The following is a 10,830-nucleotide window of genomic DNA, read 5'->3' as shown; positions in this document are numbered from 1 at the left end:
ATTTTGTTTCTTTTTATGGCTGAGTAATATTCCACTGTACATATGTGCCACATCTTCTTTATCCATTCGTCTGTTGATGGACACTTAGGTTGCTTCCATGCCCTGGCTATTGGAAACAGAGCTGCAATGAACATTTTGGGACATGACTCTTTTTGAATTATGGTTGTCTCAGGGTATATGCCCAGTAGTGGGATTGCTGGGTCGTATCGTAGTTCTATTTTTGCTTTTCTAAGGAACCCCCATACTGTTATCCATAGTGGCTATATCAATTTACATTCCCACCAACAGTGCAAGAGAGTTCCCTTTTCTCCACACCCTCTCCAGCATTTATTGTTTGTAGATTTTTTGATGATGGCCATTCTGACCGTTGTGAAATGAAACCTCATTGTAGTTTTGATTTGCATTTCTCTAATGTTTAATGATGTGGAGCATTCTTTCATGTGTTTGTTGGCAATCTCTATCTTCTTTGGAGAAACGTCTATTTAGGTCTTCTGCCCATTTTTGGATTGGGTTGGGGTTTTTTTGGATATTGAGCTGCATGAGCTGCTTGTAAATTTTGGAGATTAATCCTTTGTCAGTGGCTTCATTGCAAACGTTTTCTCCCATTCTGAGGGTTGTCTTTTGGTCTTGTTTATGGTTTCCTTTGCTGTGCAAAAGCTTTTAAGTTTCATTAGGTCCCATTTGTTTATTTTTGTTTTTATTTCCATTTCTCCAGGAGGTGGGTCAAAAAGGGTCTTGCTGTGATTTATGTCATAGAGTGTTCTGCCTATGTTTTCCTCTAAGACTTTGATAGGGTCTGGCCTTACTTTTAGGTCTTTAATCCATTTGGAGTTTATTTTTGTGTATGGTGTTAGGGAGTGTTCTAATTTCATACTTTTACAAGTACCTATCCAGTTTTCCCAGCACAACTTATTGAAGAGGCTGTCTTTTCTCCACTGCATATTCTTCCTCCTTTATCAAAGGTAAGGTGACCATATGTGCATGGGTTTATCTCTGGGCTTTCTATCCTATTCCATTGATCTATATTTCTGTTTTTTTGCCAGTACCGTACTGTCTTGATTACTGTAGCTTTGTAGTATAGTCTGAAGTCAGGAAGCCTGATTCCTCCAGCTCCGTTTTTCTTTCCCAAGATTGCTTTGGCTATTTGGGGTCATTTGCCTTTCCATACAACTTGTGAAATTTTTTGTTTTACTTCTGTGAAAAATGCCAGTGGTTGTTTGATAGGGATTGCATGGAATCTGTAGATTGCTTTGGGTAGCAGAGTCATTTTTGCAATGTTGATTCTTCAAATTCAAGAACATAGTATATCTCTCCATCTATTTGTATCACCTTTAATTTCTTTCATCAGTGTCTTATAATTTTCTGCATACATGTCTTTTGTCTCCTTAGGTAGGTTTATTCCTAGATATTTTATTCTTTTTGTTGCAATGGTAAATGGGAGTGTTTTCTTAATTTCACTTTCAGATTTTTCATCATTAGTGTATAAGACTGCTAGAGATTTCTGTGCTTTAATTTTGTATCCTGCTACTATGCCAAATGCATTGATTAGCTCTAGTAGTTTTCTGGTAGCATCTTTAGGCTTCTCTTTGTATAGTATCATGTTATCTGCAAACAGTGACAGCTTTACCTCTTCTTTTCCAATTTGGATTCCTTTTATTTCTTTTTTTTTTTCTCTGATTGCTGTGGCTTAAACTTCCAAAACTATTTTGCATAATAGTGGTGAGAGTGGCCAACCTTGTCTAGTTCCTGATCTTAGTGGAAATGGTTTCAGTTTTTCACCATTGAGGCCGATGTTGGCTGTGGGTTTGTCATATACAGCCTTTATTATATGGAGGAAAGTTCCCTCTATGCCTACTTTCTGCAGGGTTTTTATCATAAATGGGTGTTGAATTTTGTCAAAAGCTCTCTCTGCATCGATTGAGATGATCATATGTTTTTTCTCCTTCAATTTGTTAATATGGTGTATCACATTGATTGATTTGCGTACATTGAGGAATCCTTGTAGTCCTGGGATAAACCCCACTTGATCATGTTGTATGATCCTTTTAATGTGCTGTTGGATTCTGTTTCCTAGTATTTTGTTGAGAATTTTTGCATCTATGTTCATCAGTGATATTGGCCTGTAGCTTTCTTGGTTTGTGACATCTTTGTCTGGTTTTGGTATCAGGGTGATAGTGGCCTTGTAGAATGAGTTTGGGAGTGTTCCTCCCTCCACTATATTTTGGAAGAGTTTGAGAAGGATAGGTGTTAGCTCTTCTCTAAATGTTTGATAGAATTCGCCTGTGAAGCCATCTGGTCCTGGGCTTGTGTTTGTTGGAAGATTTTAATCACAGTTTCAAGTTCAGTGCTTTTGATTGGTCTGTTCATATTTTCTATTTCTTCCTGGTTCAGTCACGGAATGTTGTGCATTTCTAAGAATTTGTCCATTTCTTCCAGGTTGTCCATTTTATTAGCATAGAGTTGCTTGTAGTAATCTCTCATGATCCTTTTTATTTCTGCAGTGTCAGTTGTGACTTCTCCTTTTTCATTTCTAATTCTATTGATTTGAGTCTTCTCCCTTTTTTTCTTGATGAGTCTATCAATTTTGTTTATCTTGTCAAAGAACCAGCTTTTAGTTTTACTGATCTGTGCTGTAGTTTCCTTCATTTCTTTTTCATTTATTTCTGATCTCATCTTTATGATTTCTTTCCTTCTGCTAACTTTGGGTTTTTTTGTTCTTCTTTCTCTAATTGCTTTAGGTGTAAGGTTAGGTTGTTTATTTGAGATGTTTCTTGTTTCTTAAGGTAGGATTGTATTGTTATAAACTTCCCTCTTAGGACTGCTTTTGCTGCATCCCATAGGTTTTGGGTCATCGTGTTTTCATTGTCATTTGTTTCTAGGTATTTTTTCATTTCCTCTTTGATTTCTTCAGTGATCACTTCGTTATTAAGGAGTGTATTATTTAGCCTCCATGTGTTTGTATTTTTTACAGATCTTTTCCTGTAATTGATATCTAGTCTCATAGCGTTGTGGTTGGAAAAGATACTTGATACAATTTCAATTTTCTTAAATTTAGCAAGGCTTGATTTGTGACCCAAGATATGATCTATCCTGGACAATGTTCCATGAGCACTTGAGAAGAATGTGTATTCTGTTGTTTTTGGATGGAATGTCCTATAAATATCAAGTAAGTCCATCTTGTTTCATGTATCATTTAAAGCTTGGGTTTCCTTATTTATTTTCATTTTGGATGATCTGTCCATTGGTGAAAGTGGGTTGGTAAAGTACCCTATTATTGTTGTGTTACTGTCGATTTCCCCTTTTATGGCTGTTAGTATTTGCCTTATGTATTGAGGTGCTCCTATGTTGGGTGAATAAATATTTACAATTGTTATATCTTCTTCTTGGATCAATCCCTTTATCATTATGTAGTGTCCTTCTTTGTCTCTTGTAATAGTCTTTATTTTAAAGTCTATTTTGTCTGATATGAGAATTGCTACTCTAGTTTTCTTTTGATTTCCATTTTCATGGAATATCATTTTCCATCCCCTTACTTTCAGTCTGTATGTGTCCCTAGGTCTGAAGTGGGTCTCTTGTAGACAGCATATATACAGGTCTTGTTTTTGTAACCATTCAGCCAGTCTATGTCTTTTGGCTGGAGCATTTAATCCATTTTTATTTAAGGTAATTATTGATATGTATGTTCCTATTCCCATTTTCTTAATTGTTTTGGGTTTTTTATTGTAGGTCTTTTCCTTCTCTTGTGTTTCCTGAGTAGAGAAGTTCCTTTAGCATTTGTTGTAAGGCTGGTTTTGTGGTGCTGAATTCTCTTAGCTTTGGCTTGTCCGTAAAGATTTTAATTTCTCCATCAAATCTGAATGAGATCCTTGCTGGGTAGAGTAATCTTGGTTGTAGGTTTTTCTCCTTCATCACTTTAAATTTGTCCTGCCACTCCCTTCTGGTTTGCAGGGTTTCTGCTGAAAGATTAGCTGTTAACCTTATGGGGATTCCCTTGTGTGTTATTTGTTGTTTTTCCCTTGCTGCTTTTAATATTTTTTCTTTGTATTTAATTTTTGATAGTTTGATTAATATGTGTCTTGGCGTGTTTCTCCTTGGATTTATCCCGTATGGGACTCTCTGTGCTTCCTGGACTTGATTAACTATTTCTTTTCCCATAATAAGGAAGTTTTCAACTATAATCTCTTCAAATATTTTCTCAATCCCTTTCTTTTTCTCTTCTTCTCCTGGGACATCTATAATTTGAATGTTGGTGCGTTTAATGTTGTCCCAGAGGTCTCGGAGTCTGTCCTCAGTTCTTTTCATTCTTTTTTCTTTATTCTGCTCTGCATTAGTTATTTCCACTATTTTATCTTCCAGGTCACTTATCCGTTCTTCTGCCTCAGTTATTCTGCTATTGATCCCTTCTACAGAACTTTTAATTTCATTTATTTTGTTGTTCATCATTGTTTGTTTGTTCTTTAGTTCTTCTAGGTCCTTGTTAAATGTTTCTTGTATTCTGTCTATTCTACTTCCAAGATTTTTGATCATCTTTACTATCATTATTCTGAATTCTTTTTCAGGTAGACTGCCTATTTCCTCTTCATTTATTAGGTCTGGTGGGTTTTTACCTTGCTCCTTCATCTGCTGTGTGTTTTTCTGTCTTCTCATTTTGCTTATCTTACTGTTTTTGGGGTCTCCTTTTTGCAGGCTGCAGGTTCGTAGTTCCCGTTGTTTTTGGTGTCTGTCCCCAGTGGCTAAAGTTGGTTCAGTGGGTTGTGTAGGCTTCCTGGTGGAGGGTACTAGTGCCTGTGTTCTGGTGGATGAGGCTGGATCTTGTCTTTCTGGTGGGCAGGTCCATGTCTGGTGGTGTGTTTTGGGGTGTCTGTGGACTTATTATGATTTTGGGCAGCCTCTCTGCTAATGGGTGGTGTTGTGTTCCTGTCTTGCTAGTTGTTTGGCATAGGGTGTCCAGCACTGTAGCTTGCTGGTCATTGAGTGAAGCTGGGTGTTGGTGTTGAGATGGAGATCTCTGGGAGATTTTTGCCATTTGATATTACATGGAGCTGGGAGGTCTCTTGTGGACCAGTGTCCTGAAGTTGGCTCTCCCACCTCAGAGGCACAGCCCTGATGCCTGGCTGGAGTACCAAGAGCCTTTCATCCACACGGCTTGGAATAAAAGGGAGAAAAAATAGAAAGAAAGAAAGAAAGAAAGAAAGAAAGAAAGAAAGAAAGAAAGAAAGAAAGAAGAAAGAAAAGAAATAAAGAAGATAAAATACAATAAAGTAAAATAAAATAAAGTAAAATAAAATAAAGTTAGTAAAATAAAAAAAAATAATTATTAAGAAAAAAATTTTAATGTAAAAAAACAAACAAGAAAAATGGACAGACAGAACCCTAGGACAAATGGTTAAAGCAAAGCTATACAGACAATATCACACACAGAAGCATACACATACACCTTCACAAAAGGAGAAAAAGGGGGAAAATATATATATCTTTGCTCCTAAAGTCCACCTCCTCAATATGGGATGATTCGTTGTCTATTCAGGTATTCCACAGATGCAGGGTACATCAAGTTGATTGTGGAGCTTTAATCCGCTGCTCCTGAGGCTGCTGGGAGAGATTTCCCTTTCTCTTCTTTGTTCGCACAGCTCCCAGGGCTCAGCTTTGGATTTGGCCCCGCCTCTGCGTGTAGGTCAGTGGAGGGCGTCTGTTCTTTGCTCAGACAGGAGGGGGTTAAAGGAGCCGCTGATACGGGGGCTCTGGCGCACTCAGGCCAGGGGCAGGGAGGGGCACGGAGTGCGGGGCGAGCCTGCGGCGGCAGAGGCTGCTGTGACGTTGCACCAGCCTGAGGCGCACCATGCGTTCGCCCGGGGGAGTTGTCCCTGGATCCCGGGACCCTGGCAGTGGCGGGCTGCACAGGCTCCCCGGAAGGGGGTGTGGATAGTGACCTGTGCTCGCACACAGGATTCTTGGTGGCGGCAGCAGCAGCCTTAGCGTCTCATGCCTGTCTCTGGGGTCCGCGCTTCTAGCCGCGGCTCGCGCCCGTCTCTGGAGCTCTTTTAAGCAGCGCTCTCAATCCCTCTCCTCGCGCACCAGGAAACAAAGAGGGACGTAAAAGTCTCTTGCCTCTTCGGCAGGTCCAGACTTTTCGTGGGACTCCCTCCCGGCTAGCCGTGGTTCACTAACCCCCTGCAGGCTGTGTTCACGCCGCCAACCCCAGTCCTCACCCTGCGCTCCGACCAAAGCCCGAGCCTCAGCTCCCAGCCCCGCCTGCCCCTGCGGTGAGCAGACAAGCCTCTCGGGCTGGTGAGTGCCGGTCGGCCCTGATCCTCTGTGCGGGAATCTCTCCGCTTTGCCCTCCACACCCCTGTTGCTATGCTCTCTTCCGCGGCTCCAAAGCTTTCCCCCTCCACCACCCGCAGTCTCCACCCGCGAAGGGGCTTCCTAGTGTGTGGAAACCTTTCCTCCTTCACATCTCCCTCCCACTGGTGCAGGTCCCGTCCCTATCCTTTTGTCTCTGTTTATTCTTTTTTTCTTTTGCCCTACCCAGGTATGTGGGGAGTTTCTTGCCTTTTGGGAGGTCTGAGGTCTTCTGCCAGCGTTCAGTAGGTGTTCTGTAGAAGTTGTTCCACGTGTAGATGTACTTCTGATGTATCTGTGGGGAGGAAACTGATCTCTGAGTCTTACTCTTCCACCATCTTGAAGCTCATTGCCTGTACCTTTTAATTTTTTATGACCCCATTTATTAGGGCCCTAGAGGAAATGTATAACTCTTTCAAACTTGGTTATTTGAGAAGGGTTTAATAAAGAGATTCTTTAGTAAGGTGTGGTCATGGTTTAAGGAAACCAACAAAGTTCCCTGGGAATGTTAACTGCAGGAGCCCTTACTATCCCTATGTCTAAAGGAGTAAGAGGACATAGCAGTTACCAGAATCCAGAAGGAGATGGTATCTATATGGATAGAGCTGCAAGACAGGATTTGTTATCTTCAGCAGAAGTGCACAACAAAGTTCTGGCAAGTAGGCGGGGAGAATCCTGGGGAATAAATACTCTGTCCACACTCTCCTCCAACCTCTCTCTTTGATCTTCTCTTAGTGCCTCCCATTGGCTGAACCCACCTTGAAGCCAGAGGGCAAGGGGGCCCAATGAAGCAGAGCATTTAAGTCAAAGCAGGATGGAGAATTAGGAAGCTTGGATATGGGGATGGGCAATGGAAAACATTCAGCACAGAGAATTTAGGAGTTGGAAACCCATGTAAGAACTACCTGGAAAGCCTTTTTCCCTTTGAGAATTTCATGAAAGCTATAAATCCTCACAACAAAGAATAATGTGCAAATAATTATAAATATTTGATTTTACATGACATTTCAAGGGATCTTGCGATGCTTGTGGCCTCTCTATACTGTACGTACCTAGGAGTTCCATGGATACAAGTTAATAACCTCCCCTCTGGAAGGCCCAGAAGGGCTCCTACCCACCTGGCTTATCCCAACAAGAGAGGGGAGGGGTCAGAGCAAGAAAAAATAAGCTGTATATAAGAAAGAATAACGAAAGAGTCCAACAATAAAACGGCATGCAAAATACTCCATTTATATAAAATTATATGTATTTGTTCACTGTCCCAGAGAACTATGAAAAAGAGGCCAAATTACTCAGGGCCGCCGATCAGAACTTTCTATGATGATGGAAATGTGTTCTATTCATGCTGCACTGTCCAAACCAGTAGCCAGGAGATGCGTGTGGCTACTGAGCACGTGAAATGTGGTTAGTGTGACCCGAGGAACCAAATCTTTAATTTATTTAATTTTAATTAAACTTAAGTAGCTAGTATATCTATAGACAATGGTTTACAGTTGCAGTACAGTTGCTTTTTTTTTCTTTTTTCTACTCTTTATAGTGTTTAAATGGTTCTATGATGAACAGTTATTATGTAATCAGTAAAATAAATAAAATTTAAACCTGTTTTAAAAACAAAAGAACCTCCCCTCTCCTCACTCCAGAGAGTTGTTCATAAAAATGTATGTCATATTGTTATAGTTCTTATTTCCTTAGCTTTTTTTCCTACTGTATTTCCAGCAACATAGATATCCCAAAGCAAAGCTGATACCTTTGGCCAAATATAAGTGAATCAAATGGGCCCTTTCTTTCTTCAGATCTGCTCAGTGTGAGCTATAGCACAGAGTATAAGCAGCAGAGCTCTGAAGAAGCAGACAGAAAATGTAGGGCTGGCCATGTGATATTGGGTTACCTAGCAACACTGGCTGGGAGCCTCTCCTTCCTGAGCTTCTCAGCAGAGAGAAATGGTTTTAAAACTGTGTGTGTATGCATGTGTGTGTGTGAGAGAGAGAGACAGAGAGGGGAGGGGAGAGGAGAAACAGAAAGAGAAAGGGACAGAGAGAGACAGAGTGAAATGTAAAGACAGACAGAAAAAGACAAGCAAAGGAGAGAATTTAGTAAACAAAGAAAAGAAGTGAGAGATAATGAGAATGAATTCAGGGGAAAGGAGAAATGGAGAGAGGTTCAGGAGGTGCGATGTAAGATGAACTCAGTCGATGGAAAAAGTGAGAGAAGCAAAGGCTGAAAAGAGAGACATCCAGAGGAGGGAATAAAGGGGTGATGGAGTCAGCAGGAGGGACCCCTTTTCTCAGAGCCTTACTGATGGCTGCTATGTTACCTTTACTTCACAATGGAAGTTACCCAGTTTCTTTTCCTAACTGCAAATTTTCCTCCTAAGTCAAATGCTTAGTTGCAACAGCAGCATTGGGAATTCTTTAATTAAGCACCACTGGGTCCACAGCATTGCTCAGGCCAGTAAAGATCCTCTTTTATAATAACCACAATGATGACTCAGCCATTGAGCATGGCTCTTTACAGTTTACCAAGTGCTTTCACAGCTCCCATCTCCTGGGACCCTTACTGCAGCTCTGAGGTAGACAATGTGGGGATTGTTATGACTTCAACTCTTCACATGAAGAAACTGAGGTTGCATACCTGGGGCTCTGACTCCAAGCTCCAGGGCTGGCACTGGGGTGCTGATCTGTTGGACTTTCCAATCATATACTAAGTGTGGTGCACCTACAGATGAAGTGCTTTCTCCTACCACCTACTGAGGTGAGAGCTGAAGAGTTATTGCAAGTCTCAAGGCAATAAGGGGCTTCTCCTTTCATCTTCTTTCCTTCTAATGTGCAAATCTGTCCATCTCTATCTCCCAGAGCAGAGCTTCATGGGCCTGGGTGTACAGCCAGCTTCTGACAACCTCTTGAGATATTCCTGGGCACTCATCCCCTCAGGGAAACCCTGCCTCTTTCATTTTCAGAGTAACCACCGATGGTTACAAAGCCTCTTGGATGAGGGAGGGATATTTGAGAGATGGGAGGAGCAATTGGTGACTAGAGCCAGAGGGTCTGCAGGATCGGGTAGAGAAGAAGAGCTGACAACTGCATGCCATGGAGCTGTTGAGCCATTCCCATTCCTTCTCAAGTCTCTCCAATGCTTGAAAACTAGAATGGAGCCGAAATGAGTTCAAGTCCTGTGTTTGCACCAAGCTTCTCTCCTGTCAGTGTCTCCCTTGTCTGATCCACCCTGTACTTACTGGCAGATTAAGTTTCCCAGAATGCCATTTACCTGCTCAGCAAAGTTCAATGATTTCTCCATTCATTATGGTATTAGTTTGATCACCCTGGCATTCAAGAGCCACTTAATATTGTCCAAACCTTCCTTTTCAGGTTAATATCTGCATATTTCCTATATATAACACAAATGTCTGACAAACTGGGCTATTTGCTGATCCCCAAAGACAGTCCACACCTCCCATTTATGGCCCCTCTGCCTGGTATACCTTCTCCCTTTCAGTCAGACAGTATTCCCCACCTATGTCTCCACATAGCACTTGGCTTTGTAATATGTCAAGTTGGCTAAACTGAACTACATTTCACAGAATTACCTTCCTGTAGTGCAGTGAGCCAAAAGAGAGATTCTTATGGGAGATTTAGAAGGTAGAAGGTAAGCAGCTGCTATTTTGTTGCTCACACACATTTTCACTTATATGCTGACTCACCTTGTTGACTTAAAGCAGTAGTCAGGCCTTCAGCTGCTCCACCTTCCTCTGGATCCTATTTCAGCTTCTCTGACTTCTGAACCAGGTGTGGTTTAACTCAATGACAAAGGGCCAAATGTCTAACTTCTATATGATACCCACATCCTCAAGGGCAGAGGCGACGAGAACTGACATGGATTTTAGTCTACCCTTGAGGGCTCCAGCTTATGCTTTTGGGTCCCAGCCTGTCCTTGCTCTTCCCCACTTTACATCCATCTTCCCTTCCCCATTGCCTACCCTATGGATATGAGTTTTACAAGTCCTCTTCTCTGGGTCTGAGTTTTCTCACCAGTATAAAGGGGGAATTTTACCAAATCTCCAAAATCTAAGGATACTTCCAGCTCTGACATTCAAAATGTCAATATCCATGGCTTCTTGTGTAATCTTAACCTCTGAAACAACAAAGGCATTGAGCTTGGAATAGGAGATCTGGACTCCAACCTCAACTCTGCCTCTGCATAGCTAGGAGAACTTGATCAAGAAGCTTTCACTCTCTGGGCCCCAATTCCCCTCCCATATTGACATGCAGAAGTTAGACGTGCTGCTCTTAGCAGTCCAATACAGCTCTAATGTATCGGACTTCCCTGAGTGTCTGAATGCTCGTCCCTAAATTTGGGTCAGGGCCATTTCCTGCATTTCCTGTTTCTCTGCGTATTTGTGGGGTTTTCTATTTTCACATGGGTAAAATATGTCCTCAGTGAGTCCTCCAGTCCTTCAACCTTGAACACCTTGTACCTCTTCTAGGAAAAGTC

This window comes from Delphinapterus leucas, chromosome X (assembly GCF_059928025.1).
Source record: "Delphinapterus leucas isolate spDelLeu-1000000601 "Yukka" chromosome X, BTC_Dleu_Yukka2, whole genome shotgun sequence".
NCBI lineage: Eukaryota > Metazoa > Chordata > Mammalia > Artiodactyla > Monodontidae > Delphinapterus > Delphinapterus leucas.
Note: the sequence above shows the minus strand (reverse complement) of the source record.